This window comes from Carcharodon carcharias, chromosome 23 (genome assembly GCF_017639515.1).
Source record: "Carcharodon carcharias isolate sCarCar2 chromosome 23, sCarCar2.pri, whole genome shotgun sequence".
Taxonomy (NCBI): domain Eukaryota; kingdom Metazoa; phylum Chordata; class Chondrichthyes; order Lamniformes; family Lamnidae; genus Carcharodon; species Carcharodon carcharias.
Window position 1 is genome coordinate 38,479,486 of NC_054489.1, and position 24,253 is coordinate 38,503,738.

General features: G+C 44.5%; 1 protein-coding gene across 3 annotated transcripts in view; it reads left to right on the top strand.

Annotated features, from left to right (window-relative positions):
* The window catches only part of LOC121269049 (rho GTPase-activating protein 27-like), a 201,565-nt gene that overhangs the window by 51,366 nt on the left and 125,946 nt on the right, over nt 1-24,253 (top strand). The gene's annotated exons all lie outside the window — the stretch shown is intronic.

Below are 24,253 nucleotides of genomic sequence, written 5' to 3' on the forward strand. Positions count from 1 at the left end.
CCCTGTTTCTGTGCTTGAATCCCCAGGCTCATCTCTCCTGGGAATAATGCCATGGGGATTTGCTTCAGTTTTTGGCTTCAGGCAGTATTAGTTGGTTAATTTGCATTTGTCAAAAAGTCCCAAGCATACATACAATCTTACTTCCGGACATCACAGCATTAGAAGACCTTTAGTTCAAACTGCAGAGTAACGCTGGAAATGGACAGGGGTTATCCAGCTGGAAGAGTTAGTAAATACTTTATTCCGGATTTTAAATCGTAAACAGGGCTCTGAATTAGCAGAGAAACTTGTAGAAATTATAAGTTCACTCACATGATTGCAATCCGCAGATGGAAATATTTTATGACTTTATAAGAATTTGCTGGAAACTGCTAAATGTACAATTGAATTATTCCTCAACCAATTGCATTTTAAAACGAGTTAACTTTTCATTTGTCTTATTTGAAGGATTTTGCTGTGTCCAGGATTATTGCCAAGGTGCTGCAAGCTTGTTCACTCCATACTGTACTGAGGTTTTTAGAGATTTGATAAGGTGTCCTCTAAATGCAAGGCTTTTCTCTCTTTGTTTCACTTTCATTCCTCTTTCAATAACCCTCTCTGCTCTCTTTATGTGGTCGCTTTGCCTTTCAGAGGAGGGAATGAGCTGGCCTAGGCCTGGGACCAAGTTGTAATTAGCTGATGGGCTGTGCTTTACTGTAAGGTGAGGTTAGGCATTTGAACAAGCTGCACCTCTCCAAGCCGCAGTGCTGTCCCAGTATAACATATTCCATGCTCTCCCAGGTACCAGTGAAACCAGACTATTGGGGTACATGTATGTGAATGACTGTTTATGATGGAGTATGGGATCAGAGCCTCTATAAGCACTGTATGTATAAGCAAGTTTAAAAGTCAAGCACTGAATGATCAGAGCTACTCACAGTATAACACCCTGCATCAATTGGTACAAATGACGAATTTAAAAAGGCTGCATTTAGTCAACACCACAAGTCCCATTCAGAATGAAGATGATTCCCCAGTTAGGCAAGCCTGCCCTGCTATGGGTGACTAGTATTGATTTTACAAATGTAATTTGTATTCTGTAACTAACTGCACTTTTCTGGAGAAATAATCCTGCTTTTATCAGGAGACTTTGCTATAGTTCTAGTCATAAGCACTGCACTGCTGTAGTTCATGGAGGCTCTATTTAAACAGACTCTGCTGTAAGGTCCTACCTTGTCTCCAATTCGTTGGCTGGCAGAGTGGTGTTAACACTGCAATTTAAAAAAAATAAATCTTTTTTTCTGGCTGAGAACTTAGATCACTTGCCTCCATTGAGTCCCACTCCCCTGATCTTTATGATCGAATCTGCCTCCACATACTCTCAGGCAGTGTATTCGCAATGGAAACTACTAGCTGTGTAAAAATGTTATCTTGTGTCACAACAGTGTGGTGTTGTTAGATTAAAACTTCATCTTGTCCCTGCTCCTTCTGAAGCATTATCTTGTTGATTTGTTAATTGGAACAGACTGCAGAGGGAAGTTGCAATGAGCAAACTGTTGGAGCTGCGGGCTGACAAATCCCTGGGTCCTGATGAACTTCATCCTAGGGTCTTAAAGGAAGTGGCAAGTGAGATAGTTGATGCTATGCTCCTACTTTTCTAAAATTCTCTGGCTTCGGGGATGGTGCCATTAGATTGGAAAATAGCAAATGTAACTCCTTTGTTCAAAAAGTGAGGGAGACAGAACACAGGAAGCTACAGGCCAGTTAGCTTTACAGCTGTCAAAGGGAGAATGTTGGAAGCTATTATTAAAGATGTTATAACGGGGCACTTATAAAAATTCAAGGCAATCAGGCAGAGTCAACCTAATTTTGTGAAGGGGAAATCATGTTTAACCAATTTATTGGAGTTCTTTGAATGAGTCATAGGGCAGAATTTTCCAGTCGGTGTTCGGGGGCCGGTCCAACACGCTGACGTGTAAAATGACATCAGGCATACATCCTGATGTCATCACGTGCCATTGTGATATTTTGTTCGGTGGGTGCGCGCCCGCCGAAATATAAACGGCCTATTAAGGCCATTAAGAAATCTATTGAGCCAGTGGAGACCTTGCGGTTGTCGGCCAGGCGAAGATCCCAAGCGGCCTCTGAGCTTTTTAGGAAACCTCATCCACGGGCGGGATGAGGTTTCCTGAAGCTTTTATTAAATAAATAAATAAACTTTCATAGATATAAAAACATGTCCCCACTCATGTGACACAGTCACATGAGAGGACATGTTTAAATAAATTTTTAAATCAATTCTTTAATTATCTTAATATCCATTCAATCTGCCTGTGACAGCTTCCCGCTTCAGTGAGATTGCTGTGCTCTTTCGCGCCCCAACTCTCCCTCCTCCCCCCAGCCTGCACAGGTAGCGCTGAGCACTACCGGTCGCATGTTAAGGCCTGCCCGCATAAAATGGCGGCGCGCAGCCGATTGCAGGCGGTGATTGGCTCCGCGCCTGCTCCCACCCAGCCCCGTTGCCATAGATGCTGTGAATAAAGGGGAACTGTTGATGTATTGTACCTAGATTTCCAAAAGGCATTTGATAAGGTGCCACATTAAAGGTTATTGTGAAAAATAAAAGCTCATGGTGTAGGGGTAACATTGGCATGGATAGAAGATTGGCTAGCTAATAGAGGGCAGAGAGTTGGCATAAATGGGTCCTTTTCTGGTTGGCGGGATGTAATAAGTGGTGTGCAACAACTTTTTACAATTTATATAGGTGACATGGATGAAGGGACTGAAAATATGGTTGTTAAAATTGCTGATGACACAAAGATAGGTAGGAAAGTAAGTGGTGAAGAGGACAAAAGGAGGCTACCAGGGGACATAGATAGGTTAAGTGAGTGGGCAAAGACCTGGAAAAAGGAGTATAATGTGGGAAATTGTGAAGTTGTCCTTTTTGGCAGGAAGAATAAAAAAGAAGCTTATTATCCAAATAATGATAGATTGCAGATCACTGAGATTCAGAGGGCTCTGGGTGCTCTCATGCATGAATCACAAAAGGCTAATATGCAGCATACAGCAAGTAATTGGGAAGTTAATAGAATGATATTTTTCATTGTGAGGGGAATAAAAGTAGGGAAGTTATGCTTCAGTTGTACAGGATACTGGTGAGACCACATCTGGAGTACTGTGTACAGTTTTGGTCTCCTTATGTAAGGAAGGATGTGAATACATTAGAAGCAGTTCGGAGAAAGTTTACCAAAATAATAAAATACAAAAACAGAATTACCTGGAAAAACTCAGCAGGTCTGGCAGCATCAGCGGGGAAGAAAAGAGTTGATGTTTTGAGTCCTCATGACCCTTCGACAGAACTAGGTGAATCCCAGGAAGGGTTGAAATATAAGCTGGTTTAGGGTGGGGGGGTGGTGGGGGGGTGTGGGGGGTGGGGGGGGGTGGCGGGCGGGGGGGTTTGTGGGGGGTGCGGGGGAGAGAAGTGGAGGGGGTGGTATGGTTGTAGGCAAAAGCAGTGATAGAAGCAGATCATCAAAAGATGTCACAGACGGCAGAACAAAAGAACACATAGGTGTCGAAGTTGGTGATGTTATCTAAACGAATGTGCTAATTAAGAATGGATGGTAGGGCACTCAAGGTATAGCTCTGGTGGGGGTGGGGGGAGGATAAAAGATTTAAAAATATTTAAAAACAATGGAAATAGGAGGGAAAAAGAAAAATCTATATAATTTATTGGAAAAAAACAAAAGGAAGGGGAAAGAAACAGAAGGGGGGTGGGGATGGAGGAGGGAGGTCAAGACCTAAAGTTGTTGAATTCAATATTCAGTCCGGAAGGCTGTAAAGTGCCTAGTCGGAAGATGAGGTGTTGTTCCTCCAGTTTGCGTTGGGCTTCACTGGAACAATGCAGCAAGCCAAGGACAGACATGTGGGCAAGAGAGCAGGGTGGAGTGTTGAAATGGCAAGCGACAGGGAGGTTTGGGTCATTCTTGCGGACAGACCGCAGGTGTTCTGCAAAGCGGTCGCCCAGTTTACGTTTGGTCTCTCCAATGTAGAGGAGACTGCATTGGGAGCAACGAATACAGTAGACTAAGTTGGGGGAAATGCAAGTGAAATGTTGCTTCACTTGAAAGGAGTGTTTGGGCCCTTGGACGGTGAGGCGAGAGGAAGTGAAGGGGCAGGTATTGCATCTTTTGCGTGGGCATGGGGTGGTGCCATAGGTGGGGGTTGGGGAGTAGGGGGTGATGGAGGAGTGGACCAGGGTGTCCCGGAGGGAACGATCCCTACGGAATGCGGACAGTGGGGGTGAAGGGAAGATGTGTTTGGTGGTGGCATCATGCTGGAGTTGGCGGAAATGGTGGAGGATGATCCTTTGAATGCGGAGGCTGGTGGGGTGATAAGTGAGGACAAGGGGGACCGTATCATGTTTCTGGGAGGGAGGCGAAGGCATGAGGGTGGATGCGCGGGAGATGGGCCGGACACGGTTGAGGGCCCTGTCAACGACATTTTGTTTTTCCGTCGGCGAGTTGGGGGCAGAGCGTACTCGCTGATGCGAAAATGACCTGAGATGATGTTGGGCGGAACCCCCGACATCATCCCGCCCCATTTAAATATTGAGGAAGGCGGGCGGACAGCGAAACCAGCTGTGGGCCCGCCGACCTGTCATTGGCCAATTGAGGCCATTGACAGGATAATTAAAACAATTAAAGGCCCTGCCCGTCCAACCTTAAGGCTGGTGGGCAGACCAGGAGCCCCGGCGGGCTCCTGATTATACATGAAACCTCATCCACTGGTGGGATGATGTTTTACGTCTGTTCTAAAAAACTTTAATAAACTTTAAGTGATATTTATTAACATGACCCATCTCGTGTGACATTGTCACATGAGGGGGACATGTTAACAATTTTTTTATTTTTCTATTTTTTAAGTTTATAACACTTTCAGCGCTCTCCCTGAGACAGCACTTAGTTCGGCAGCGGCGATCGGCTGCCCGCCCGCTGCCGAGCCGGTGGGGCCTACCCGCCCATCAAGGGCAAAATTCTGCCCCTGGAGTGGGTTGACTGCCTTATGAGGAAAGGTTAGGCTTTTAGCCACTAGTGTTTAGAAGAGTAAGAGGCGGCTTGACTGAAACATAAGATACTGAGGGGCCTTGACAGGGGGGATGTGGAGAGGATGTTTCCTCTTGTGGGAGAATCTAGAACTAGGGGTCACTGTTTAAAAATTTAAGACAGTGATGAGAAGAATTTTTTTTTCTCTGTGGGTAGTAAATCTTTGGAACTCTCTTCCTCAAAAGGCAGTGGAAGAGGAGTCTGAATGTTTTCAAGGCAGAGGTAGATAGATTCTTGATCAAAGGGTGAAATGATATCTGGGTAGGCAGGAGGTTACAGTCAGAGATCAGTCATGATCTTATTGAATGGCAGAGCAGGCTCGAAGGGCTGAATGGCCTTCTGCTACTTCTAACTTGTATGTTCATATGTAAGCTCATATGTGGATGCTTAGAAATGTGCAATGCAACAAAATACTATTAATAAATAAAAATGTTTTGATATACCAATTTATAAACCAAGGTGACTGCTATTTAGTCAGAAGGTGATGAGATAACTCTGGATGAAGAATCACCTTTGGCTCATCTTAGCTCATGTATCCAGTCTACCTATTGCAGCACCCAATTACGAATGTTACCCCGGTGTTTACTCCACTACTCTGAGGGAGTCCATTCTAAGTGTTGATCACTTTGTGTGTGAAGCAAAATTCCTGATATTGGTCCAGAATTTACCTTTTATTATTTGAAGATTAGTCTTCTTGGCCAGAATTTAATGTCCTTCCCCATGGTGAGTTTAGTGGCGGAAGGGGGCAATTAATTAGGCGGGAGGATGGCAAGTGGAGACCCCGCCACTTTCATGCCTCTGCCTCTACCCTGATTCAGTCTGTCGTGAGAAGGCCCATAAATGGCCCTCCCCCTGGCCCTGCTGCCAACTGAGGCCCTTAGGTGGGCGATTAATGTCCACGTAAGGGCCTCATCCCACCGCCATATTTATTAACCTAGCGACAGACGAGAGCTCACTATGCAGTGAGCATGAAAAGCAAAACCATGCGGGATTGCATGTGGGCCCTTTGGGATGGGGTGGGCATCGTTTTGAAGGCATTCAATGCCTGATCAAGGGACCTGGCATTAGGAAGGAGGATCACGGTCAAAGCCAACCCCTGATCTTGCTGGCGCTTCCACCCTGCACCACACCCGCCTCCACCCCATGACCGCCCCCTCCTGCCATTAATCACCTGTGGCCTGGGATCCAGCGACGAATTTAGGCCTTGGGTGGATGCAGTACTGACAACAGCCACCACCTCCCAGGTGGCGCTGCTGTTCAATAATGCTGTCAGCCTTTGATCGGCCAGCAGACAGATCGGGGTCCATTCAGATGTGAAGGCTTTAGAGGGAATGCAGAGAAGATTTATGAGAATGGTTTCAGGGATGTGGGGCTCCAACTGTGTAAGTAGATTGGATACACTCAAATTGTGCTGCTTAGAGAAGAGAGGATTGAAAGGAGACTAGACAGAGGTTTTCAAATGCTGGTGGGCCTAGACAAAGTAGATAGAGAGAAGCTGTTTCTATGCTGGTACATTGAGACCAGAGGACCAATTTAAGGTGATTTGTGAAAAAAAACCACTGGTGACACAAGGAAAAATATTTGCGCAGCTCGTGGTTCAAATTTGGAATGGACTGCCTGAGAGTGCGGTTAAGACCGATTCAATTGTGGCTTTTGAAAGGGAATTGGATAAGCAGCTGCAGAAAAAAAATAGCAGGGCTATGGGAAAAGGGTGGGGGAGTGGGAGCAGCTGAGTTGCTCTTGCAGAAAGCTGGCACGAACTCAGCTGGCTGAATGGCCTACTTCTGTGTTGTAACCACTCTATGATTGTATTGCATGCCCAGTTCCCCATCCCAGCTTTCTCACTCTGCATTTCTGCTCCACCCAGCTTGTTGTAATTTCTTCCCGAAGGGGCACTTAACAATTATCTAAAAAGCAGATATAAATTTGAACAATGTCGTTTATTCTTTGGGCTTCATTTCTCTGTACAGCCTTGTGGAGAAATCCAACTTGACATGACACCTGGGAGGCGCCATTTCCTTCTGATCAAAGTACAGGGAATGGGAAAATGCTGGAAAACCTCAGCAGGTCTGGCAGCATCTGCGGAGAGAGAAACAGAGTTAATGTCTCGAGTCCAATATGACTTTTCTTCGGAACAGTGAATGAGGGCTCGGTAATCACACAGCAGCCGTCAAAATGTACCCTTTTTTTTTTGGAGCCATGATAGGCAACAAATGAACAAAACTGCCTTGTTCTGGAAATTCTGAATTTAATAACTGGCATTATTTGCTCGCACATGGGTATTTTAATAGCAAAGCAGTGCTTAAAGTAAAGCACTTCTTTGTTGTACTAGTTCTTAAGCTTACCCAGTGCTTTTTGAAACGTTTCAGGAGTGTGGGCATTTCTGTTTATGTTCTCAGAAGATTTAAACTTTGCCAATTGAGAGTGCAGATTGTGCACATGTGCATGGAGTTCTCTTCTGGACCTGCATTCCCCCATCACAACCAGCCCGTTTTTAAACAAGGTACTGCCAACTGCGAACTGTAAATCAATCTCTGAATGTAATTGTGTGTATTAGCATTGGTAATTAAATTGTCAAGTTTGTAGATGATACCAAACCAGGAAGGACAGTGGAGTCAGAGACAACAGTTCCGAAATAACGGAATGAGTTAAACGATATACGCGAGCGGGCAGACGTTTGATGCAGAAACACGGAAAATTTGACACGTGGAAGGGGAAGTGAAATAAGTGTGCTGTATACATGGAGCCGAAATACCTCAGGATGAAGCTAAAACGCATCTGGGCCAGAATATTCCACTCGGCGTCTGGATGTGTGCCGGACACGCTCGAGCGTAAAATGACACGTGACGATGTTGGGCGAGCGTCCCGATGTCATTGCACGTTCGCCCGATATTTCGGTCGGCAGGCACATGTGGGAGTCAGCGTGCCCGCCGACAGCTAAGCGGCCTATTAAAGCCCTCAATCAATTCATTGAGTACAATTTTTCGCTGCTTGTCCAATCATTCGTTAGCCTCCCATGATCAGGCCCCAACATGGATTTCATGCTAGTGGGCCAATTTACGGCCAGTGTGAAACATGGGCTACCGCGCTGCCAGGGTAGGGGGCAGGAGGAGCGCGTGTGCAGAAGTTTGCGCGTGTGTGCGCTAAAATCTCCCTGGGGCCATGGGGCTGCCTCAGGGAGCTGAAGATTTTCAGTACTCAAAATAAAGGAATGAAAAATATTTAAAACATATGTTCCTGCTTATGTTGAAGGGACGTTTAAATAGGAGTGCCTAATGTTTCTTTTTTAAATCACTGGTCGAAACCTCATCCTGCTCCACAGATGAGGTTACGCCAAAAAAAGATGCGTTTTTAGCTTCATCCTGAGGTACTTCGGCATCACGTATACAGCACACTTACTTCATGTGTCAAACTTTCCGTGTTCCTGCATCAAATGTCTGCCCGCTCACATATATCGTTTAACTCATTCCGTTATTCCGGAACTGCTGCCTCTGACTCCACTGTCCTTCCTAGTTTGGTATCACCTACAAACTTGACAATTTATTTCCAAATGCTAACCACCGGCCTTTCCATTTCTGGCAAAACCTCATCCATGGGCAGGAGGAGGTTTCGACCAGTGATTTAAAAAAAAACCTTTTTGCGCTCCTATTTAACATTTCCCTGCTCAGGTTGAGGGGACACGTTTTAAATATTTTTCATTTCTTTGTATTGAGTGCTGAAAATCTTCAGCTCCCTGAGGCAGCCCCATGCTCCAGGGAGCTTTTACTGCGCGCACTCGCATGCATGTGCGAACTTCTGCGCTTGCCCTCCTCCAACCCCCTACCCTGGCAGCGCACCTTTAACGCTGGCTGGCTGTTAATTGGCCCGCCAACATGAAACCCATGTCGACGCCTGATCGTGGGCGGTGCTCGGCTTCCCAACCATTCCCAGGCCTGCCCACCACACCCGCCCGACGAGGGCAAAGTTCTGACCCTGGGAACATTAGTAAATTTAAAGCAAAACATGTCTCGCCAACAGGCAGCATCAATCAACAAGTCAATTTGATGTTGGCTTAACAGTGGAATTCAAGCCATAGGGTGCTTGTGCTCAAATTTCAAAACTTGGTTGGACCGTATCTTGAAGATTAAATGCAGCTCATGACCAAGAAGCAAGAGCTGGAGGTGGTGCGGAAAAGAATCATGAGGCTGTTTCCAAAGTTATGAGGGCAGACATGACAGACCCTTGTGTCTTAACCTAAAAGTGAGGCAATGAGGTGATCTCATGTTAAATTGTTAAGGATGCAGAAATGAAATTAACCCAGACTGTTACTTTAAATTAAGATGCAGGTGTTGAACTCGGGTTCACTGGTTCAAATTCGTAAAAGTTTGTTTTAGAATTATTATCAGGACGTTTTGCTTCACACAAAAGGCTGCTCAATGCATGGAATTAACTTCCAGATAGAATATGGAGGCAAAAACCCTGAAATCATTTAGGAAAAAAAATGCTGCAAGGGATGAGGGTTTGGGATCTCTAAACAGATGAATTAAGATGGGCCGAATTGCCTTCCTCATCCATAATTGTAAAATAAAATCCAGTTAACACTTTTTGTTGTGACTTTGTGGATTAATCTCTGACTTAATGTATATCTTTAGAACTATTTCAATAAGACTGATCTATTTATGACTTGTGTGGAACACATCTGGGGCAGTTCAATGTGGTGCACATGTACATGTCTAAATATATGAAATGGATACAAAACATCTGTCTTCTTGACTGAGACAGATGCACATACTGCTGTCTATCTGAATGCCCATTTACCTTCCATTTATCTGCCCAACTGACTGAGACTGGTATGCATGTATTTGCCCACCTGCAAGGTATCTATCCGGTACAGGCAAGGTGATCTTCAGAGAAGTGTTGATTCATTGTTTCTGTCTGCAAGAAGTGTGTCACCTTCAGCAGAGCCCAAGAACCAGAGTGATGCAGCAACACAAAACCACTTCAGTCTGTTGTGGAATTGCCTCGAACACAGGTCTCTGAGGAATTTACCTGAGTTCGCGAGGCAGTAGGTTGTAAAAGCTTATTGAAGGAGTAGCTTCAATGGGCAAAATGAGCCTTTCCCAATTCCGTATCTCTTAAATCTGCTTTTGTATTCATCCAGTGACAGGGAGAAAACAGCACCATTCAATTAAAGCTTCCAAGTTTTATAAGATGATCGTCCAGGAGTCTTCTAGATTATCACATGTCTGCAGCAGCAATGTCTTTCCTGTGGAGTGTAGACTCTGTAGTTCTTGCCTTTGAAAAGATAGATTGGCCCTGAAGAGGATGCGGCACCGATACACTTGAATATACCTGGGCTTTGGGGGATAATTCATGAAGACAGGATGCATAGACTAGGCTTATATTGCCTGGAGTTTAGAAAGTCCATGGATGATTTGACTGAGGTGTTCAAATTTTCACAGGATTTGATGGAGTAGATATGGAGTAACTATTTCCTCTGTGGGTGAGGTTGCCAACCCTCCAGCATTGGCCTGGAGTCTCCAGGAATTGAAGATCAATCCCCAAGACCCTGCTGTGTGTAACCCTGGAGAAAAATCATTGAGACATAAAGAAAATTATTTTAAAAAGATAACATTTTCTCTGAACATTTTATCTTTACCCGTAATAAAAGTATTGAATATGGGGGAAAAGGCTGTTTGTCTGACAGTCAAGATCATCCAATTGGGAAATGAACTTCTTTGCTTTCCAATTGGTGTTGGAAGACGGGCTGACACAAGGATGGATGCATTGGCTGACGAATGGCTGGAGTGTGGGGGCAAGTCACACGATAAAACCTCCAGGAATGGATTTAATCACAGTTGGCAGCCCTATCTGTGAGGGAATTGAGTGGACAGTCTTAAAGTTAGAACTAGGCCGTTTAGGAGGGAAATCAGAAAACACTTTTACCTAGCAGAAATCTTGAACCCTCTCCCCCAGATGTCTACGGAATGCTGGGGGACAATTACAGCTTTTCAAACTGAGATTGGTAAATTTTTTGTTAGCTGGTGGTACTGAGGAATGTGGAGTTCGATGGGTAAAAGGAGCTGAGGTGCGATCAGCCATGGGTGGAATGGCTTCATCCCTTCCCTAACACTGTCGCTTCCCCCAGTCCCACAACTCTCTGAAAACTTTGTGTCTATCTAACTCTGACCTCTTGTGTGGACCTTACTTCTTTCAATCCACAACTGGCTGCTGGGTTTTCAGGTACCTTGGTCGTAAGCCTGGAATTCTCTCACTAAATCTCTCGACCTTTCTCTCCTCCATTAAGACACCCCTTAGAACCTACCTCTTGACCGACCTTTTGGTCGTCCATCCTAATGTCGTCGTCTTTGGCTTTGTGTCAATTTCTGCCTGGTTATCCTCCTGTGAAGCTAGGGATATTTTACTACGATAAAGCCGCTTTGTAAATGCAAGATTTGGCTGTTGTGATCATATTGGCATCGACATGCACACCCCTGTGTGGCCCTGGATGTAAATTAGCGCTGAGATCCTGAGGCAGCTGTTCAGAGATTTTCCCCCTCGTCGGTCGGGCCCAGGACCGTCCGAGAGACCGGCCGCCACCCATGATCGGGCTCCGACCGCGATTTCACCCCGGCCGCCTCATTAACAGGCAGCCAGTGCGATAAGAGCCTCGGCGCTGCCGGGGGTGGGTGGGAGGTGGGTGGGGCGCGAGCGCTGAATTGTGCGCCTGCGCGGGGGGAGCACGGGCGGAGCTGCCTCAGGGAGCTGAAGGTTTTTAAATACAAAAATAAACTTGTTACAAGTGATGTAAACATGTCCCGACATGTGACTCAGTCACATGAAGAGGGACATGTTAAAGAAAAGGATATTAAAAATTTGTTGTTGTATTTTTTTAAGTAATCGCTGGAAACCTCATCCGGCCGGTTGATGAGGTTTTGTTAAAAAGTCAAAGGCCGCTTGGCCCATTTGCCTGCCGCCAATCGCATGGTTGAGCAGGAAGCGAAAAATACAACTTAATTGCTTGCTCCAGGGCCTTAATAGGCCTCTTAATTGTTGGCTGGTGCACAACCACCCCTTGCACACGCCTGCCAACCGAAAGATCGTGAGAGTGCGCGATGATGTCGGGCGAGCGTCTTGACATCATCGTGCACTATTTCACTCCCATTCGGGTCAGGCCCCTGTCTGCAGGATGAAAGGTTCTGTCCATAGTGGCCAATCTGTCATGGCGTGTGTGTGCGTGTGCGTGTGCGTGTGTGTGTGTGTGTGTGTGTGTTACTGTGGACCATGTGGAGGTTGGGGGTGTGGCAGTAAACATAAAGGGCTGGATTTTCATGGAGTTGGGAGACACCGTGACCCTTTAAAGATGGCAGCTGGAACCGGATTTACGAGATTCCTGGCCCCAAGCCCGGCGCCCTTAATTTTCACCAGTGTAGGATAAGACTGTGGGCTGAAGTGGGTTGCGAGCCTGCACCCCACACTCCTGATCCGGCTAGCTCTATTGCAGAGATAGGCATCTTCTCGCTCTGCACAATTTTATGCAATTGGGCCTACTTTTCAAGGAAGATATGTTCAAATGGTCTTACTCATATGCCCATGCCAACCTATGCGTGTCTACCCAACCCCATAGCTGATCATACCCTCCCATGCCAAGCTATGCCCCCAACCCGCACCTGATGGCCCCTCTTACCCTCCATACTAAGCCACGCTCTTCCACCACCCCATGGACCCTCATGCCCTCCATGCTAACCTATGGCACTTCCATGTCCATTGCCCTAGAATACACTCGGTACAGAACCAATCAATCCTAGAGTAACAATCATCATGTATAAAGCTTTTGAAAAAATCATTCATTCATTAAAATTTATTTTAATACAACCCTCTAAAAGTGTCAAACATCCAGACCCTTTAAAGTATTGATAGCAGAAACTGCAAGCACTTGAAAGCTCTTTATCTTGTGTAAATAAGAAATGTGAATAGTTCAGAGTAAGAGCAATCAATCAAACAGTGTTTTCCCTAGGGCACTGCTGTTTCAACAGGGTAAGGGAGCTCTGGGCTGTCAGCCAAGAATGCATAATGAGGCTTGTACAGAGTCTGTACTGGGTGAAACAGCATGGAAGTGCCATAGGTTGGCATGGAGGTTCTCTGAGGGAGTGGTGGGTGAAGGGGGGGAAGGTTGATATGGAGCATATGAGGGGCCATCCAAGGGAGTGGGTGCAGGGGCATAACTTGGCATGGAGGACATGAGGGGCTGTGGCGGCTGGGTGGAGGGGTGTTGCTTGACATGGAGGCTATGGGGGCCATTGCGGGTGTGGGTGGAGGGACATAACTTGACATGAACTGTATGAGGAGCTGGGGGTCTGTGGGAGGCATGGGTTGGCATGGTTGGGGCACGGGGTGTGTGAACAGGCATGAGGTCTAGAAGGTGATTTTGTTTTATTGTAACTGGGATGATGTCCCCAAGCACAAAGATGGGCCTTTTAGCAGCCCACCTCAGCACCCAGCAGCCCCGGAACTCCACCCGGAGGGGCGGTGGGCCTGACTCCAGCTCGCACTTGGGCCTCGCCAAAACAAAAATTCCACCTTTTGTAGACACTTTCTCCCAAGGTGGGCAGGGGAGAGCCAGGAAATTTCCCAACTCCTGCCACCTGCCTTGAAGATTAAAATCCAGCCCAAGGGATTTAATGTGTATTTAGGTCATCCTTCCAAAATAAATCAGGCTGCAGTCTGAAAGCAGTTTTAGATTCTTATGTTTATGCACCTGTCTTACTTTCAGTTACACTGGAACAGTTGGTATTTACTGATGGAAAGTGGTGAATACTTGGTATACCTTCTACAGACATAACTCCGTATCCGCATGATCTAAGTTTTTCCATTTCCACTTAGCCTGCCTAATATTTTAAATTAATATAGAAATATTTTAACACCCAGCACTGTCTGATCCTGCTTACAACCATGTTAACTCTACATTGTCAGCCTTGGCTCAATGGTAGCACTCTAGCCTCTAAATCAGAGGCTGCAGGTTCAAGTCCCAGGCTTGAAACTTGAACACATAATCTAGGCTGACTCTTTAGTGGGACATTTGAGGGAGTGCTGCACTGTCTGAGGTGTTGTCTCTTATGAGAGGTTAAGTTGAGGCCCCATCTCCCCTCTCAAGTGGACATAGAGATTCCCATGTCACTATTTTGAAGAGTAGGGAAGTTCTCCCTGGTGCCCTGGCTCATATCTGTCCCTCAACCAGCATCATTAATTATCACATGATCATATTTCCTATATTACAACTACACTTCATTGGCTCCAAAAGGCACTGTACAAAGGCAATTCATGAGAGCAAGATCATCCCCAAAAGGCCCTATAAGTGTAGTTCCTCGGTTGCTCCACTAGAGGGCCCCCATTGTGTGATGTCAGAAACCAACCTGGGACAGTTTGGCCTCCCATGGTGTGTGAGGCCTTCCCTACAGCTGCAGCTTAAACAGAGAGTGGAACGTAGCCTCTGGCTTTCCCTGAAAATTAGATGTACTCAGAATGTGGACATTCCAAAAGTCCAGAAAAAGCCCCAAAATCTCATGGAATAAGAACAGAATTTGACTTAATCATCATTACCCCAAACCAAAGGTCAAGGATTATGTAGACACCTGTTTTCCACAGGTTTTTTGAAAATTTATTTAAGATTTTCTCTTGCGCTGCTCTTTCATTTGCATAAATATCTTTGCAATATCACTCAATTTCAGGATGAGTTCAATCTGTGTAAAGAAAAAGAAACATTTGCATTTATGTAACACCTGTCATGACCTCAGGCCATCTCAAACTGCTTTCTGACCAGTGGAGTGCTTTTGAAGTGCAATTATTTTAGCAATGTAGGAAACACAGCAGCTAATTTGCAGGATCTCACAAACAACAATGACGTAATGTCCAGATATTCTGTTTTAGTGATGGTGGAGGGGTAAATATTGCCTGGAACAACAGAGGGAACTCCCCTGCTCTTTTTCAAATAGTGACATGGGTTTTTTTGTTTCCACCTGAGAGGGCAGAAGGGCCCTGGTTTAAAATATGATCCGAAAGATGCCACTTCTGCCAGCGTAGCATTCCCTCTGTACTGCACTGCATCAGGCTAAATTTTGTGCTCATATTTCTGAAGCTGAAGTAGAGCTATGAACAGGTGACCTTATCACTCAAGAGGTGGGAGCGCTATCAAGGCAGAGATTTATGTGGAATTAACTGACTGAGTGTTCAAACTGTGACACTTTTGAAGTGGACGTTGAGTCATGTCAAAATTCATTGAATTCTGACAGGACTTCTAATGTTTTCCACCTGTTTAATCCCTGGATAATTTAAGTAGGTTTTGTGTAACCAAAAGAAGAAACAACTGGTGATTAAGCAGCCCCTTCACACCCCAGAAGGGTTTTACAGCCGGTGGGATATTAGCGTGGATGATAAAGAAGCAATGTTGAAAATGTTGAACAGGACGCCAGTCTCACTGGCAAGAACAAGCAGCATTGCAGGTGTGCTGTGAAAGTATTGTCAGATACGCCTGATTAACGACCGCAGATCTTTTTTGTGTGCTTCCGGTTTTCACTCATTCATTATCATGTTGCCTCCAAAGTAAATATTGAGTCTTGTTTGGCTTTTGAAGTGCAGCATGCATCCATATGCTGAACAATTACTTGTTGACTCAGAGATCTGTGCCCTTAGAGAACCATGCCCTGGAAAATTCCTAAAAGGGTTGTCATTCAGGAATTTGAGTTCTGTGTGAATTATTAAAGGAAGGAATTTGGCAGAAAACATCTCCTCCATTGCACTGGAAAGCCTTGTACACCAGTGATTGGGTAGAGTGGCACCACGCCTTACAAACTGGGAAGGGCAGGTTCACTGCCTGTTCACTGAGTTCCTAGAATCTTAGAATTTTATAGAAAGAGGTTATTGGGCTTATTGTGCCTGTACAAGTGCTGTTCTTCAGAAAAAAGCTACCTTATTAATCTCAGTAAGTGTCTGTCCATTACTGAGATTGGATTTGCCCTTAAACATGAACAGTATTATGGAAATACTTACCTCGGGTTATCTGATCTTGCACTGCAACAGCTGGGGTGCTACAACTAACCCCCCTTAGGGAGTCATGACATATCCTTGTTTTTTGTTCAGTAAAGCTAAAAACCACTACTGTGTTGATTAGACTGAAGGTAAGAGCTGGCTTGGCTCTGGTAATCGTTAATAAGCTCTCATAGTTGAATTGTCTGCCAATGATCATAATCTTGGCTTGCACGTGAAGAGCAGCCAGTTGAACAAGCCATGGGGCCCACTGCCCCTGGAACCAGAATATTGGACAGTGCCATCAGGACAGGGGGGCCAAAATGGAGGGAAAAACAAATTGGGTAGGGGAAATAATTCTCAACTTGCCAATACTCCTGTTGGACTGAATATAACATGGATTTAAATAAATGTTGGGTTTAAACAAAAAAAGGAGTTTAAGAAGGCTAGAAAGCCCTTGAACCAGCTCTGCCAGTAAATAAGGTTGTGGCTGAATCTCTGCATTCACTCCATTTTCCAAACCTGTTTGCTTACCCCTTAACTCTCTTAGTGATCAAGAATCTATCAATCTCAGCCTTGAATATGCTCATTGACTGAGCATCCACTGCTCTCTGGAGTCAAGAACTCCATAGATTCAGAACCCTGTGAGTGAAGAAGTTTCTCCTCTTCTCAGTCTTAAACCGTCAACCCCTTATCCTAAGACAAATGGCCAAATTTTCATGGGTCGGACCCAATACTAGCCTTTAAAAATGGTAGGTGGGACCTGGATGTGGTAGTTCTGCGCCCTTCCCCTCCCCCTCCCCTACCCCCACCCCACTTTTCCAGCAGATCCCATTTTTGAAGGGGAAGGAGATGGGGTATGATTCACACAGGTGAGGAAATCGAACTTTGAAATTAGTACTAGTTCAAACAGATCCCATTTTAGTTGTTCCAAAGAGCCATAACCCACAGTGAGAGGGACACAACTTTATAGAGGAGGCGTGTGAAGGGCAGATAAGGTTTGTTAAGTGTCATGATGTGAAGCCATTTAAAATCCCAGGTCTTTATAAATGAAAAAAAAACAGGCTGCAACTGTCAGAATAAAAACACACATACCTGTTGCTTCAGTTCATTGACAGGTCACCTGGTGTAGCTTTGAAAAAGCCATTAGCTACCAGTTCCTGCAGACTTCAGTGTTGGCATTTTCTAAGGGCTATTATTGCAACGGAGTTCATTATGAATGTTTTGCTGAATTTTAAAGGCTCCAAAACCACCTGTCTCAGCAGGGGGGCTGAGATCACATTTTGATTGACAATTTCATAGGTTATTAAAGGATTCACTGTCTTTGATGTGGTTATTGGATAGAAATTTGTTTGTTTTGTAACAAATTGACCACTTGAGGGGATTTAAAATCTTTGAAATCTTTTCGGTATCAAGTGCATATGAGTGAGAGCTTTCTTAGATTGTGAGAAGTTTATTTTTTTAATCACATGGTTCTTGAGGTCTGCCCATAGTGGATACTGGCCGAATGGGTATGGACATGGTATTGGGGGCATGGAAGTGGCATGGGGGCATGGAGATGGGGTTGGTCAGGGCTGAGGGCAAGAGGGCGTAACAGCTTTTTATACAAATGGGCTGAATTCTCAGAGAACTAAGGCAGGCCTTCTGACCAGCCTGTCTCAACCCTCACTTGGCTCCATGGCTTCCTCTGGCGAAAATCCTGCTCAATGTTGCCTGGGCCTAGACTCTCCAATCAGGGTAAACGGCTTCTCAGCATCTACCCTGTCAAGCCCTCGAAAAATGTTATGCTTCAAGCGAAGCCTTCTCATTCTTCTTAATCCCAGAGAATATTGGGCCATTCTGCTCAATATCTTCTCCCAGGATGGTCCTCTTAACCCAGGAATGAATCAAGCAAACCTTTATTGCACCCGTTCTAACGTGTTACATCACCACACAAACCCTGTTTTGTATTGTGATGATTTTCAGTGCCCCCTAATAACAGTCACTCAGTTAAATTCCGTTAATTTTACGTTATAGCATACACGCTGTCTGAGCACATTTTGAGACCATTGAGAGTTCCTTGTGAGATTTCTCTTCCCCCTACCTCCTGTTGCTTCATGAAGGAGCAGTTAGGATGTTATGAATATCAGCGTAGGAGCTGTGTGATGCAGTGGGTTAGATATTGGCCTATTATCTCTGGGACCAGGGCCTCACAATCAGTCTCTAGCTCTGCTGGATATAAGGACTCGATGTGAAATCAGGGAAGTCTCAATTCATTTCCTAGTGGCCTGCTAATCGGAATGAATTGACAATGTTGTTGGTGGGCACACGGAATGGGCATGTGGGCAATGTGGTTATTATGCTCATGCAGTAGAAATACTGAATTAGGATTCAGATACACTTTGGGCTAAAGTAGAGGTTTTATTCTGCATCTAGTTGTGGCAAACCTCATCTGCCCTGATGGACATCACCGCCCCCTCCACACCCAATTCCTGCTGAGGTGCTGTCTAACTGAATAAGCACACAGTTAATTACCTGAAAGGGTGGTGGAAGCAGATGTAATAGCAACTCTCTCAAGGAAATAAGATATATTTGTGAAAAGGCAAAAATTGGATGGCTAGGGAGTTAGAGCAGGGGAAATGGATAGCTCATTCAACAGGATGGCATGGACATGATGGACTGAATGGCCTCATTTGGTTCTGCATGATTCAATGAATCCTTTTTAAAAATGATATTTCTGCTACAACTACAACAGTTGCCCTGCACTGGAATACTTAGAAAAATTAATGATATGTCATCTCATTAAAAATAATGAATGATCCAAGGCTTTGGGTATCCAAAAAGTTTCCCTTTTTTTAATAAAGATATTTACTATATTTCTGTCTTTTTGTCAGTAGAGAAGATATGGGTGTAGAATTGTGTCTTCATGGCCTGGATAGTAATTTAGTCGAGCATGTTGCTCATCCTCTATCGAAACTGTCTGACCTTCATTCCATCCATTTCATCTGAGTGGATTCATTTGGAACCACTCTATCTGATTGAAGGGGTTAGTGGACATATGTTACAGGACATGTGAACGCTGACTCCCTCGGTTCTTTCATACAAGAACTCGTCATATTCTGCCTGAGGCAGAGATTGCCCTGCACAAGAGGTGTCCTCCTGGTAATTCAGGGTCATTATGGTCTTCTGGACTAGTATTGATCTCTTGAGGATTGCCAGGGAAGAATTTTCCAGGTTTTCACCACCTCTAGTTAGCTTGGATCTTGTAACCTGTTTCTTTTTTTGCCTGTGCTAGGAGATTGCAGTCATGAGCAGGTGGGAGGTGTATGTATTGCGACGCATAAGTTTATCACAGCTGTACCCAACAGGCTGAATGGCCCATTAGGTATTTTCCTGTCCATCATTTTTGTATGTCCCTATTATTGCCCAGGCCATAATTGAGCCTCATGGGATCAATATATATGCTGCACTTAGGAAGCTCTCTTCATGTTCTTTCTAGATCCCTGGCCCATTTATGTGTGTGTTTTGGAGGAACATTCAAATAACATTAACAAAATTCCCTTTATTCGTTCAGTCACAACAACAACTTAAATTTTTAAAGCGCCTTTACTGTAGTAAAATATCCCATGGTGCTTCACAGGAGTGTAGTCAGACAAAAGTTGACACCAAGCCAAAGGTGGGGCTATTAGGACAAGAAGTCAAAAGCTTTTTAAGGGCAAGAGTGAGGTGGAGAGGATGGAGAAAGATTTAAACTGGAGCTTCCAGTGTTTAAGGCCAAATGGCTGAAGGCACAGCTATCAATGGGAGGGCAAAGGGACTGGGGGATGCATCTGTGGAGGAGGAACGCAGGGTACTTGGAGGCTGGAGCAGGTTACAGAGATACGGAGGGGAAGACCATGGAGGGGTTTGAAGACCCAGAAAATAAAGCAGTGCTCTAAATGTTACGTGCCATAAATAAACCTTAAATTCTGCCTGTGTTCTTTTTCCTTCAGTCAGCCAGTCTACCATAAATCCCCTGGTAAGTTACTTTGAACATTTAAAATGATGATTTTATATGGCTGTGGTAAATCTGTGTCAAAGATAAAAGGCAGTGAGTTGGAAGGGACACCCCTCTTGAGTCACTCCTTGGAAACATTCCTAGCATTCACCCTGTGAATGGTGCGACCATGTACCATTCTGCTTGTTGAAATGCCAACCTTTTATTGTCTTCTTCAAGAGCTTTGGGAAGTTGAATCACATTAAGGATGCAAAATAAATGCAGGTTGTTGTCAGGTTTGGGAAACTGAGTTGCTCAGACTGTTTCGGGCTCTGTTTACGAATATTTCTCTTGTTATGGTGTCAGAAATGTAGGAAAGTAGCTAAACAATTCAAACAGTTAAGATTGTCTGTTGTCTGAGCAGCCACTGGTAAGTTTGTTGTGTCACATAGCTTTTTACTGCAGGTATAAAATCTGAAAAAACTGTCGCTCAGAACAACCCCTGGAATGCATAGTAACAGGAGTCAGGAATGCAGGCACTTGAGCCTGATTGCAATTCAGTCGGATCACAGTCTATCTGTACCTCAATTCCATCTCTCCACCTTATATCTCCACACCCCCTTCCAAACAAGCATCAGCATCTAAAAATAATATTAAAACATCATTGCAAAAGACGAGGCAGAATCTTTGTGATTGGATTGAAAGAATAAATCAGTAAGGAGTTGATCACTTAGACAGCCATTATACCACCCCACCTGCCAGAGACTGGTACCTGTAGAATGCAAAGGGCAGCTTGCAAGACTTGAGTTATTCCATGGCCTGTATGTTCCAGTGCTGGAGGTCTTGTAGCTCAGTTGGTAGCACTTTGTCATAAAGAAAGACTTGCATTTATATCAAATCTTTCAGAGCCCCTGCACATCCGAAAGTACTTTGCAGTCAATGAAGTCTTTTTAAGATGTAATCACTATTGTGATGTAGGAAATTTGGAAGTCAAATTGTGCACAGCAAGGTCCCGCAAACAGCACTGTGATAATGACCAGATAATTTGGTCTTGTGATGTTGGTTAAAGGATAAATATTGGTGAGGACATCAGGGAGATCTTCCCCATTCTTCTTTGAAATAGTGCCATAGGATCTTTTACATCCACCTGAGAGAGCAGACAAGAATAAAAACAGAAAGTGCTAGAAATACTCAGCAGGACTGGCAGTGTCTGTGGAGAGAGAAAAACAGAATTAACACCTCGAGTTGAATATGACTTTCCTTCAGAACTCAGACAGGGCCTTGATATAACGTCTCATCCAGACCTGAGAGGGCAGGCAGGTCCTCAGTTTAACACCTTATGATGCCTCCAACAGTGCAGCACTCCCCTGGAGTATCAGCCACGATTTCTGTGCTCAAGTTTTTGGAAGAGGGACTGCCGAACCCACAACCTTGTGGCTCAGAGGTAAGAGTCCTACCAACAGAATCCCAGTTGTCACACCAATAATAATTTAAAAGGATCTACCACAGGGTGTATTTGAGGTGAATAGTTGTGATTCATTTAAGGGAAGTTAGATAAGCAATGAAGGACAAGGGAAAAAAAGGGCTAAGCGACTAGTTAGATGAGGAAGATTGTGAAGATGTGAATGGAGCACAATGTCGATAGGGATTGGTTGGACCAAATAATCTGTTTTTGTGCTGTTTATTTTATGTAATTCTATCTAATCCTGGAATAAGTTTAATTGGTGGAGACAAGGAAAGAAAATTGGAAGGGTTTGTTTCTGGTGTTTCTGGTGGCAGCTCCCTTTACACAGTCCTTTAGGCTTCATGCAGGAAATGTAGCAAACTGATATTGTCAGGTTAAAGTTAAATCATTTGGCTGCCTGGTTCCTATGCTATGGAATTCCCTCTCTAAACCTCTGTGCCTGTCTCCTCCTTTAGGTCACTCCTTGGGACCTACTTCTTTGACCAAACCATTGACCACCTGTCCTATCATCTCCTTTTGTGGTTCGGTGTCAAATTTTGTTTGGATGCATTCGCATGAGGTGCCTTGGAACATTTTCCTGCGTTCAATGTTTTTTTTGTTTGTTCATTGGATGTGGGTGCTGCTGGCTAGACCAGCATTTATTGCCCAATTCTAATTGCCCTTGTTCAGAGGGTAGTTAGGAGTCAACAACAGCATTATGCATATAGGAACATAGGAACAGGAGTAATCCATTTAGCCCCTCAAGCCTGTTCTGCCATTCAATGAGTTCATGGTGGTTATGTGACCTAGCACCATATACCTACCTTTGCCCCATCCCTTAGATTTTTGTTAGCCAAAATTATTAGCAACCTCAATTTTAAAATTAACAATTGATCAACCATGAATTGCTGTTTGCAGAAGAGAGTTCCAAACTTCATGTGGTCTTCCATATGTTGTTGGGAAGCTTTTTTATTTGCTTGCCTGAGTGGGTCAATAACCAGTGGTCAAAGAGTTTGGTGTAAAGAAGAGTTTCCTAATTTCACTCCTGAAAGGTCATAATGCCACCTAGTTCCTAGATGCCGCCTCCCCCTCCTCCCCAATCAGCAGAGATAACTTCTCTCTAGCTGCCCCATCTGTACCCCATGGAAAATTTTGATCAAATTGCCCTTAAGTTTTCTAAATTCCAGAGAGAACAACCTTAGTTTGTGACTCTTATCTCTTTTGGCATTTCTTCGTGGATGAAGATTTTTAGGAAGGTTGTACTCATCAGTTGCAGGCCCGCTGGTGGTTAGTCAGGCCTATCCAACACCAACAGATTCTCCCACAGCGGGTACTGGTGAAGGTGTAGTCGCTGCTGGGGGCTGATGGCCATATCCTTCCCCAAATTTTGTTTTTCATGCTGGCTCTTTGCTCAATCTCAAAGGTGTCTTTAGCCTTCCCGCTGTGGCATCTCCAGGCATCATGACCTGTGTTGTGTAATCTCTAGTTTAACTCTTGAAGTCCAGGTGGTATTCTGGTAAATCTATGCTGCGCTCACTCCAAGGCCATTATATCCTTCCTAAAGTGTGGTGCCCAGAACTGTTTGCAGTAATCCAGGTGTGGCCTAAGGGCTTTGTGTAGCTGAAGCATGACTTGCAAACTACCCACTTGCAAACCATTCTTCTAGATATAAAGATCAACATTCCATTGGCCGTTCTGCTTATATTCTATACATGTTCATGACATTTTAATGACCTGCACACCTGTACTTAACTGTGTTTTGTTATGCATCAGTAACAACACCCAAGGCCTCACAAACTGCACTGGGGTGAGCAACAAGTTGATTTATTTTAGATAAAAACAAAAAAACTGCGGATGCTGGAAATCCAAAACAAAAACAGAATTACCTGGAAAAACTCAGCAGGTCTGGCAGCATCGGCGGAGAAGAAAAGAGTTGACGTTTCGAGTCCTCATGACCCTTCGACAGAACTCCAGATTTATTTTAGTGCTGTTAGCAGAGTGAATTCCCAACCTTGGCTGGCCAGTAAATGCTGAGAAGGGAGAGGGGAGATCAGTCATCCCACCACAGTTGTTAGAGGTGTATGTATCCATGTACATTTTTTTGGATCTGAGTGGCATAAGAAGGTGATGGGGGCCTTACATAATGTTGGCTGTGATGCCTGTTAGTCTCCCATATGTTGTTGGGAAGCTTTTCACTTGCTTGGCTGAGTGAATCAATAACCAGTGATCAAAGAATTAAAATCATTGGGAAAAGATGTAGAGGGGAGTTGGGGAGACATGTTTTCACTTAGAGGCTTATTGAAATCTGGAATGCTCGACCTAAACAGGTTGTGGAAGCAGCTTCCATTAGTAATTTTAAAGGAGTTAGCTAGGTAGTGGAGATTGAAGAACTTATGGACAAAAGGTGAAGGTTTGGGACTTACCATGACTGCTCTGTCAAAGGGCCAGCACAAGCGCGATGGTCTGAATGCTGTAAGTTCCTATGATGTTGAGAAGATGGGTCAGTCATGACTTATTAAAAGACATTAGAATGCTGTAACCTTTGTTTCTACAATAGTTGTCTATGCATTGCTGTAGTTAAAAGTTATATGTTTTCATCTATTACACAAAGAACTAACCACAGCACGTTACACCACAACACTTTTTTTTGGTCCTTCCTTTTTCCTCTTGTCTCCTGGGAAACTTGCTGTGCATGTTTTCACGGACAGTGTCATGTCTCCCACATAATCGCATTTCAAGGGTGAGCTTGGACAGGGGATGTTAGGAGGC